Genomic DNA, 12120 nt, shown 5'->3' with positions numbered 1-12120 from the left:
TGTGTGTGGTCTTTCTTGGCTAATACTGGCCCCAAACACACTGGGGGCCAACCCTTTTGCTCCCATTGCTGCCGTTCTCTAACTCGTTAGCCCACAGCCAAGAGACAGCAGCAATCGGCAACAAACAAATCGCATTGAGATTGAAATTGAAATTGAAATCGCTCATAAATTCAGTTGCTAATTGCAAAGAATGGCACAGACCTTGGCTTGGCTTGGCCTGGACCGGCCTGGCTTGGCCTGGCTTGGGCAATGGCTACTGCAGAAAAAACAGAGAAAAAATTATGAAGCTGCTGCTTCATCGGTACGAAAATAACAATAAATAAATATAAATTTCAAACGCGCAAACATAAAGAGCTATTGACTGTTGACTTTTATGAACAATTAGGCGACGGCGGTGGCGGTGGCGGCGGTGGTGGCGGGCCACTTAAAATGGCGTATATATATATATGTAGATTCTCCTCTCCAACGATTGCAGATACGCGCCAAACAAAAGATACTCTGGGCTGGCGTACGTATAAGGCCGTTTGGCTAATCGGAATGGTAATGGCTTCTCTATGGGCCTGGCCCAATAATAAACAACAATTGATTGGATCCGAACAACTGTTCGCTCAATGGTGCTGGAGGAGGAGGAGGTGGAGGAGGAGGAGGAGGCTGTCTGTCTATTTGGGGGCGTGCCATGGAGGGAGTCTGAGAGGCATTCGGACTTTAATTAATGCATTCAAAGCATTTATGTAAATGCCGGGGAAATAATTTATCACCCCATTCAAAGAGAACAACAGAGCAAATGTCGAATGCCGAATGCCGAATGCCGAATGCCACTACTACTCGTATACCAATCAAATGTTCCATCCAAGCATTGCAATACAATGGACACTGGCTGGAGGGGGCTGGAGGGGTCTTGGGTTTACCCTAGCAAAGAGGCGTCCCATGACTACGACGAGCGGTTCGCGGGGCGGCGAACAGAGAGAACAGGTCATCGTTTAATTGCAGTATTTGCTGCGCTCTCTCTTCGGGTCTTATTTTGCTTCGTACAACAGCAAAACTTTGTTCTTCTCGCTCTCTCGCATCGGTCAAGGCGCTCTCCAGTGGTGCGGAGCTTTAAAGCGCCTACAGTAGAGCGGAGCTTCAAGGCGCTCTCACTGGTGCGAAGCTCTCTCAGCAGTGCGTAGCTTAAAATAAGACCCGAAAGACAGTAAGCGTATAATTTCATCACGTCATGGCCTTCGTATTTGCTGAGAGCGCTAGTTGTCGTCTCAGACGAGAGCAAAAGGAATGAAGGATAGAAGGAGAGAGCGAAAGAGCGGCAGAGTGAGTGCATCATGAGAATAGCTGTCGCTGAGAGTGCGAAAGGATGCGAATACATCATTGCCTTCCCCTTCACTTCGTGGAGCAACATGTATCTAAAAAACCCAGCAACAAGTGTCTTCGCAAGTGTATCTAAGGCTTCGGCTTTGGCTTCGGCTTCCGTTTTTTTTTTTCTTTTCTTTTTTTTTTGTAAGTTTTAATAATTTGTGTGTGTGTTTTTTTTTGTTGTTGCTGTTCTGTCGATCATTAGTGTAACCGCCCACGCATTGGGCATTAGGTGGGCGTGTCCGCGCAACGTTGCACGCCGCACATTGCAGGGCGGCATTTCGTTTGATTTTCCTACAGATTTTCTAGATGATTGTTTTGGCTGTACGAGCGAATACGAGTATTTCCATGTAATTAGTACTTAATTTATAATTTTTGTGGCGCATAAAAATTGCAATATCTCTCCGTCCTTTTCCCTCAACGAATTTGAATCTCTCTCTTTCGCTAGCTGTCTCTCTCTCTCTCACTCGCGTTGTTCTGTGTGTTTGTTTGAGAAATCGGCGCAAGGTTACGAGATTTAAGATACTAGATACGAGCCATGAGAACGCGTGCAGTGGGCTGGCCCCCAGAGGCGCTGCCGTGTGGGTGTACGAACTTTTTTCCTTGGGCGGAATTTTTGTGGGATGCATTCTGATTGATGATTGCCAGGCGGAAATAATAAATAAATACGAATAAATAATAATTCATAAATATAAGTAGTAAAAAGCAAAGAAAAATATAAATAATAAATAAAAATAAATAATAAATGAAAATAAATAAAGATAAAAAATAAATAAATATAAACAATACATAAAAATACCAAATAATAATAATAATAAGTAAAAATATAAATAATAAATAAAAATACAAAAAATTAATAAAAATATAGATAATAAGTCAAAATATAAATAATAAATAAAAATAGATAATAAATAAACATAAATACTAACTAAATATAAATAATAAATAAATATAAATAATAACTAAAATAACTAAATAACTATAAATGATAAATAAAAATATAAATAATAAATAAAAGTATAAATAATAAATAAAAATATAAATAAAAAATAAAAATATAAATAATAAATAAATAAATAAAAATAAAGAATAAATAGGGATAAAAAATAAATAAATATAAATAATACATAATAATAAAAAAAAAATAAGAAAAATAAATAATAAATAAATAAATAATAAATAAATAAATACAAATATATAATAAAATTAATATAAATAAATAATTACAAATAAACATAAAAAATAGATAAATATAAAAAATAAACAACTATACAAAATAAATCAATATAAACAGTACATAATAATAATAATATTAAATAATAAATACAATAAAACACTTAAATAAGCAATTAATATAAATAAATAAATACCGAAATAAATAGTAAATAAATATAAATAAAGTTTGTATAAGCTAAATATGGAACTATATGGGTTTTTTTTTAATTTTTGTTACTTTAAATTCATATAAACTACGAGTAAAAGCAATCAAACCCCATAGATTGAATCCTGAATCAAAGATACCCTCTGTGGTAGGAAAAACAATCAGGGAACTGCCTGCAATCTGCCTTCACTTTTTCTTTTGTGCCCCGGCCAACACTTTGGCAAACAATTTCCGCAAATTAAACAACAATTTCTATCTTGTATCTGCGCCACGATACGTATCGCATCGCATTGCATCGCATTGCATCGCATCCCATCCGAGGCGAGCGCTTAGCTCGCTCTTTTCTTTCCATTATTCAATCATTAAGTACTGCAATTACGGGAGGGATCCAAGGATCCCTGTCCAAGGAATTTCCACTGCGAGAGAGCGAGAGAGGGAGAAGGGGGGATGAGACGAGGGCAGGAGATGCTCATCCAATCGCTGGGGCATACAATTATATAACAGTCGAGCGAGTTAATGCGACTAACTAGAAATAAATAAACAAGGCAGCCAAACAGTGGGGGGGGGGAGGGGGACTGTGGCAGGCGCCCAACAGAAGCACCAGCCACTGCCACATCACTCAATCTTCATTGTGGTCGTCAATCAAGGCTACTGCCTGCCCGACTACTGTGCGTACAATGCGGTGGGGAGGTGTGGGGGTGGGGGGAGGGGGGGATCGGATCGGTTCTCGACTCTCGGGAGTTTGGGGGCACCGCATAATGATAGAGCAGGCCCGCGCGCTTCGTGGCGTTAGCCAGAGCGACGTGGTGGCTTACTCAATTACCTTTGACTAAATTATGGCCAATTGTTGCATTGAACATGTGTTGCATAATTATGGGCTGTGGCAGGCCACGTACGCTGCCGCTGCTGCTGCAAGTTGGTAGCGTGGCGCTGCAAGCATGAAATTTGATTACTGCTTATAGATTAGGGGCCCCAGCGATAGCCGAATACCGTGCCGCCGGCTCTTCAGACTCTTGAACTTCGTGTTGCCACTAAATGGTGTTGCAAACTGCGGCCACGTTGACAGGTTAATGGTTAACGGTATACCTTTGGCTATGCCGATACTTTGGGACAGGGCGTTAACTACTTTGCTCCACAAAGCAAATCAATTTTTTCTGTTTTTTTTTCTCTCTTTTTTTTTCTCTCTTTTTCTAGTTCGACTGCAACATTGTTGTTTTCTTCTGCGGCAATTAGCGTCGCAACATTTACGAGTGCCAGACAAATTACCGGGCAACATGTTGCAATTAAAATAACGGCACGCCAACTTTCTCGCCCGCAAAACCAAAACAACAACAAATCTATGTGTGTGTGTGTATATGCATGTGTATATACATATGTATATGTTGCTAGTGCGCGAGCGCGCGCGCGCGTGCGACAACAAAACCTACAGCCATGGGATACCCTAGGAAAGAGTGAGGGTATTTAGGTTTTTCGCCCCAAAACGGGGAGGGGGATATCTGCACTACCCTTCGACTGAAACTTCTCTCTCCCAGTGGGGAATAGCAGCAATGCCCTAGGAAAGAGAGTGGGTAATATGGTTCTTCCTCATCTTGGACCTGCGGGGAGTATATCTCCAGCTTCGACCCGCGAAACCGCAGCATTTCTTTCAAGTTGTTGCTGTTGCATGCCCACTATTGTGGTTGTTGTTTGTTGTTTGTTGCGAGTTTATGGCACAAAACACTTAAAAGCCAAGAGAGCCAAACCTTTCGCACACACAAATTCAATTTGTTTGCATTTTAATTGTCGCCAAAGCCCAAAAAAAAATTGCCAACAACTCGTCGCATTGCCACACGAGAGTTGGCTGGCTGTTGCACGGCACACAGCACACACACACACACACACACACACATCGATTTTATGACCATATCCTACGCATTTCCAATGCGCGCTGCGCCTGTTAACAGCTTTGTCCGAGGGTGTGTTAAATATTTTTTATGGCTTACTTTTGTGTGGCATTTTTGGCTTAAAGCCTGCATTGCGACCGACTGCCTTGTTTTTTTTATGGATATTAAAGCCTCGAGAGCATACGTTTTTTGGCCCTCATGTGTTGTTTGTGGGCGCAAAAACTTCAAGATAAATATGTGCTAAAAGTCAAGAAAAACACAAAGCGCTTGGCGATAACACACCGAATTCCAAAAAATACAAAAAAAAAATACAAAAAAAAAACTATAGAAAATGGGGAAAAATGTGTGCATGGAAGATTATACTTTCTAGGAACCAAAGGACTTACCTTACGTGATCTGTAACGATAGAGAGATAAAATCAAGTTTTAATAAACATTTTACTGGTTATATTTTAGATTTAAATCATAAGCCCCCCCCCTCCAAACCCCCATGAAATTGTATACCAAATAAATAAAAAAAAAAGCTAGATCCCAGATTATAATTTCACAGAAACCAATTTCCAATTGAGTAGGAAAAGAGTATCAAATAACTGGGGAAAAATACCCGATTGTTTGTGTGGTCCCTTAGCCGTTGTAAGCAGTGATTTAAGCCCTGGTCCGTGGAGGCTGTTAAGCCTCAGACAGAGACGGAGACGAAGACGGAGACAGAGACAGAGACACAGACTATGAAGCCGCAGTGTCGTGAGACACACGAAAAAGTGTGATATAGAGGAAACAGTGGATGGTGGGGGGTAAAACAGCAAATCAATAACCAAGCAACACCTGCAACAGCACAAACAACAAACAACAAACAGCGAGAGCTGTCAAAAGAGCTCTCGGGTCTGCCAATTGTCGACAATCAATCAACTATTGTTGTTAAGTGCCCCGTTTATGTGGCTGATTTTTTATTGCAAACGCATTTCCCCCCCACCGCCCCGCCCCTAAAACAACAAGAAAAACAAAAACCAGACGGGGAGAGTGGCTGTTGAAAGAGGGTTTTGCTTGGCCATCGATGAATTTGGAATACACTCTTTGGGGAGGAAATCATCGCAAAACCCATAAAAACATGGGTTTATTTTCGAATAAAAAAAAAATAAATAAATATTAATAAAAAAATACAAAAATACAAAAATTAAAAAAAAAATATGTGTGTATATATATGTATATATAAAAATAAATATTTAAAAAAAAAAAATAATACCAAAAAATAATAATAAAAAAAAAATAAAATAATAGTAGTAAAAAAAACAAATAATAATAATAAAAAATAAAATAATAATAATAAAAAATAAAATAATAATAATAAAAAATAAAATAATAATAATAATTAAAAAATAAAAGAAATTAAATTAAATACACAAAAATACAAAAAAAAAATTAAATAAAATACACAAAAATTCAAAAAAACACAAACAAAAATAAAATATAATGCAAAAAAATAAAAAATGTCCTCTTTTCTATTAATTGTTCAAAAATCCCTTTTATTTTATGGAAGGATGTATTTTGTTCAAGGGAAATCCTCTACCTTTTCTATAGAAACATGCAGAATCTGTGGCCAAGACACATAGATCACTCCTCACTTTCTCATTTTTTGCTTGAAGGAGATGCTTAAAGGAGTTATATCATTCTACGTTGACAGGTGACTGGCAAAACAGCTGATTTTCGGGTTCAAGGCGTTAGAATGATGATAATCGGTAATATCAATCTTTAAACATCTCTAACACAAAGAATTCAGTTTATTTAAGAGAAAATTAATTTTAATTAATTTTTTAATTAATTAATTTAATTAATTATTAAATATATTCATAACTATTTTGGAATTTCAAAATTCCAAGCCCATTTTGGGTCTCATTTCATTCGAATGATGGACTTTCTTGTTTCCTCATTCCCCCGAACGCTTTCCGTCGGCAGGGCCCCTCTCGAAGCGAATGGCATCTGCTTTGGCAGGGTGTGGTGGACACTCAGACACTGGGCAACATGTTGCCGCTTCATGTTACCGGCGACATTTGCATTCCTCGTTGTTGCAAAACTCGTTGTGTTGTTCCGTTGGTTCCCCCTCCGCCGCCGCCACCACCACCACCTCCACCTCCAACTGCATCGATTGGTGCGGTGCAACAAGTGCAATCAGTTGATGTACTGCATTTGATTTGCCTGTTGTTGCCTGTTGGCTGTTGCCAGTTGCATCTGTGGCAGTTGCACTTGTTGTTGTGTTGTGCTGTGGCATGGCTGTGTTATGCAAACGCAAAATGTCAGGCACTTTGGCAACATGCTTTGGCCGCGGACTGATCGCCAAATGAATGTCAAACATATTGGAGCGACCGTTGCAAATGTCAGCATTTGACAGTAAACAACACACAGATACACACACACACACACAGTGTTGCACTTGCCCCATGATGCTGTCTGATTGCCTGATGCTTGGATGCCTGGATGCCTGGCCAGCGACAAATTAGCCAAGCAATCGCTTGAATCGACTCCCCCCCCCCCCCCCCCCCCCCCCCCCCCCCCCCCCCCCCCCCAGCCATGTTTATGGGCCATTAACGTGCGATCGGGCCTGACCAACGCCTTGATTAAGCCATTTTCTCCCTCTCCCCCTCCCACTCTCTCTTAGCCAAGTCTTTTATATGCTGGCCAATTAAAGCTGTAAGAGAGAGAGAGCGGTAGAGATCTCTGTCGAAGGTTCAGCTATTTTTGATTAACCCCCAGAGCCCCCACTGACCCACAAAAAACGTAATCTTTTTTTGGTTTTTTTTTGTCGGGTTTTTTGTCCATGTTGCACATACTGCTCGTATAACAAGTGCAACAGCTGCAACTATATCAATTGCCTGCCATTTCCTGGTAGTTTTCCCTCCAGTTTTCCCCCCCTCCACCCATTTGTCATAATCTCTGACATTAGTTGAAAGCGTTTGATGCGAAAATTGTAGTCCTCTGATTCACAAAAAAAAAAAAACTTTTAAATTATTATATTTGGCACTTTTTTGGGGAGGGTGGGGGAAGACAGGGAACACTGTAATTTATGTTTTTTGGGCCATGAAAAGTCAATTGATATGGCCCCAACGATAGCCCCGAAAATTTCCTTCTTGGAGCTGAGGCTGGAGCTGCCTTCAAGCTATGATTGATCCCAGGCAGATGGATGGATGGATGGATGGATGGATGGATGGAGTTGTCTATGGCATTTGATGCGGGTTCAAATGGTGGGTGGATCGGACGGGGGGGGGGGGGGATTGCCTCTTCTCTGATAAAGTTGTAGACGTTTTGGCAAATTGATTTTACGGATTTTCAGCTCGAGTTCGAGTCGGAGTCGAAGGGGGGGTGCCCGAAATAACTCAAGTGTCGCCATGGGGCATACTTAGACTTTAAACAGATCGTTCGCTGGAGATTGAAGAGTAGGCGTTGCCATGGCTGGGGGGGAGACCCCCATTGATGGTCTGGCGATAAGTAAGTGGTAGACGATTGTTATTTTAATGCTATGGTCATGCTTTTGCGGCTCGAATTGGGTGACGAATTGTGTGTGTGGGGGGGCGTTGGTAACGGATTGACAAGAAAATCCCTACCCATACCCATACCCCTTTGCCCTCCTCCCCGAGCTGGTGGGGGGCTTCTCCTTTGGGGCATTTCCCATGGCTGGCCACCTCTTGACCCACAGTCACAGCGCACAATCGAGAGCCACCGATCTCCGGGCCCGACTCTCCATATTTGTTGCACACTTCACTTCATTTGTGCCACATTGTACACCTACAAATGTCACTCAAGGCAAAAAACATGTTAATTTAACTCACAAAACAACACAAAACACAAGACCACCAGCCACCCCCCCCCCCACCCCCCTCCCCCCTCGAGACAACAGCAACAACAACAATAGAAACTGCCAAAAAAAAAACAAAAACAAAAAAAGGTTTGGAATCAGGCTCAAACGGAGATCACAAGTCACGATAATGATAAATCGCAGGCAAACATTTAGCCAGGTTTTTTGTTTTTGGCCAGGGAGCTGCTACTGCCACTGCCACAAAAGGTCGAGTGAGGGTGGGGTACAGTACGGCGGCAGTAACAACGGTAGCAGCGAATTTATTTACTCATTGTACAATAAAGAAATAAATAATACCAGAAAACAAAACAAAAAACAAACGAAGGAATAATAACAACTAAGAGGCATGCAAGAAATAATAGTTTATGGGGCCGACGTCTGGGATACCCTAGAAATGTAAATTATTTCTAGACAAATTTCTCAATTTTCCTCAATATTTTTGCAGAGATTTCTATTTCTTTGCCATTTTGTTGAGAGTGCAAAAAAATATTCTTCGCACGAATCACACGATTTTATGGCATTCGTCTCCTTTCGCACACCCACCCCCGTCCTCTGCTCTAAAACTCCTCGCTCGCTTCCACTACGAAACCCACTGCTCACTCTCTCTTCCACTCCACACTCTCTCTCCCACGCCTACTCCCACTCCACACTCTCTCTCCCACGCCTACTCCCACACCACACTCTCTCACCCACTCCCACTCCTACTCCTTATTGAGAGCGCTTTGACGCTCCGCACTTCTGAGAGCGCTTTGACGCTCCAGACTTCTGAGAGCGCTTTGACGCTCCGCACTTCTGAAAGCGCTTTGACGCTCTTCACTACTGAGAGCGCTTTGACGCCTTGCTTGTTGAGAGAGAGGGAGAGAAGAAGACCCGAAGATCGAGTGCGTTGCCCGAGCCGCAGCAAAACGATGACTGCTCGGAAGCCTCATCAAAGCAAAAACAATTAATTTTTTTTTTGTCATCTCAGATTTATATTGCGCTTCCTCTCTCCCTGCATTGCGTATTCCGCAAGTGATTATTGCATTTATTTGACACAATATTCCTCCTGTTTACTTTTTTTTGGCTCCGTAGCTCCTTCTACAATTATTTTGTTTATTAATAATGCTTTTCTTTGGCACCGCAAAAACTCATTCCGCTTTTCTTTAAGGACTGTTCGTATTCTGCTTTCTTCTCAGTCGTATACCCCCCTTTTCCTACAGGGTACACAAACTTATAGCAAACATCGAAAAAAAACAACAACAACAACAACAAAATCCAACGTGTCACAGTTCGTGAAATAACAATAGTTCACTATCGGGGGCCCCCGGCGGCTGGATGATCTGACTCTTGGCCAAAAAAAAAAACCAAAAGCTGGCTGAAAGGGGGGTGAGGGGGGTTGAGCGGGGATAGCCAGATCAATATCTCAATGAGTTGACGATTGAGTCGAGGCTGCTTCAGAGGAGAGCGCTGCCTGCCACTTAGGGCTCTGTCATTCGTTCGGCTTCTGTGGCAGGCGCTGGCCAGGGGAGGGGAGAGGAGAGGAGAGGAGAGGAGAGGAGAGGAGAGGAGAGGAGAGGAGAGGAGAGGAGAGGAGAGGGGGGAGGTGGTAAATGTAGTTTATTTTCATGGCTTATGACAACAGTCGGAGATACAGATACAGCCCCCAGGCAGCCAACTGGTAGCTCCATCCAAATACTTGGATTTTTTGTTCGATTTTTTGTTTTTTTTTTTTTTGTTTTTAATGTTATGCATAAATTATGGCATATTTATTTTAAATGCATTTATAACCAAAAAGGTCAACCACAAAATGCAACATTTTTGGAAACCATTTTTTTGGTTTTTGTATTTTTTTTTTTTTTTGTTAAATTTGGAGCGTTGCTGTTGCTGTTGCTGTTGCTGTCACGAAATGTGTGGCTGGCTACGACCCAAATTGAACTGCAGAAAACTTATTTTTTATGGTCATAAGGCATGAGGCAGAGATTGATGAAGATTTTTCGAAGGTGATATTTGTATTAGAATTTGGTTATTGAGTTATTTACGGGGCTCAAATTGGCAAAGAGATTGGATTTCAGATCTAATATTGGTGGTATTATGTATTATGTATCTGGAATAGCTGCTGGGTATACATTTTCTATTATTTTTTATGGACTAAAAGCAATATATAACCTAAGCAACATCTGCCAATAGAGTGGGCAACATTTAAGCTTGAAAACATGTTCACATATAGTGCGCAGCATGTTGGCCATAGCAACATCTTGTTTTCCCTGCTTTTCCCTGCTTTCCATGCGATTTATTGTCAACCCAACATTCCTGCACCTTTCTTTCGACGCTTTGTATCTTTCTCTGGCTGGTAATTGCCGATAATCTGATATTTTAATGCATTGTAATAAACGCTTATGTTGTCGTCATCGCAGCCGTTGCTGGTTGCTGTTGCTGGTTGCTGGTTGCTTGTGGCATAAATAAACTGCACTCGACTTGACTCGTACTCAAATGAATGATGTTTATCTGAGGCACAACTCAGCAGAAATATCCGCAAGGGGTGGAGCGGGACGGAGGGTGGGATGGAGGGGGTAATGTGGCCAATAAACTTTAACTACGACAAAAGACGCATTTTGCTGCTACTTAAGACCAATAAATCTAACCAGCTGCTGCTGCGGCACCAAGTTGCTGCTGCACTTTTCAACTCATCGAAGCGGCCAACAACAACAACAACAACAACAAAAAAAAGAGCCAAGTCTCTGGCGAGAGCCAGTGGTGGAGCCATTGCTTGAGTCCCAGGCCATGTCCATGTCCAGGTCTAGGCGATTGTCATCAGCAACGGCTTTATCATTGTTGTTGCTGTTGCAGCAGCAGAGGCTGTGGCATGGCTGGGGCATGTAATAAGTTTCAAGATGATGCTGCAATTACCGCAAACCAGCAACAGCAACAACAACAACACACTGATAAAATAGCCTTGAGTGTTGTTGCAGCTACGAGATTGGGGCATGGACTGGGCTGGGCTGGGCCTGGATGGATCGCTTCTGCCTCTCATCGCCTCATGGCCCCGCGCGGCTGCGTGTGGGGCAACTCATTAGTGGCATTTGACCTGGCTTGCCCCCTTCGCTGATTGAATTTGCCATAACAAACAGGCAAGCCAGGCCAACCAGGCACCAGGCAAACAGGCAACAATTTCCGCCTGTCAAAAACGTTTTTTCCAACACTTGAAACGATGCGTGTTCCACCGTCGGTGTTTTACAGATGGTACACTTTGCCATTCACATTATTCGCAGGTGATAGCCCCCCCCAAAATGCCGTCGGTGTTAAGCGCATCGTGTACCAAGGCACATGTTGTCAAGCCAGAAGAGGCGGCGACATGTTGCCAGTAAGCAACAGCCACCAATATGTTGCCACTCCATGCAAAGGGGTGGGGAGGAGGGCCGAGCAGATTGGCATTTTGTAATCAACGCTCTATGCAAATGCGCCTTGGCTTGGCCTGCGATAGTCGTAGCATAAATTAACCATCGAAAATCTTAAATCTCTGATGTTGCGAGGTGCCAACCGATGGTCGATGGTCATGTTGCTCGCTTTGCATGAATTTGAATGAGAAAAAAAAGGCAAAAACAACGATCGAATCGACAAAATACTGTGTTGATTTGACACCGATTCGATCTTTGTGTCTATGAAGTGTTGGATCTCCTCTCCATC

Source organism: Drosophila miranda, chromosome XR, assembly GCF_003369915.1.
Source record: "Drosophila miranda strain MSH22 chromosome XR, D.miranda_PacBio2.1, whole genome shotgun sequence".
NCBI classification, from domain to species: Eukaryota; Metazoa; Arthropoda; class Insecta; order Diptera; family Drosophilidae; genus Drosophila; species Drosophila miranda.
This window is presented reverse-complemented; position numbering follows the sequence as displayed.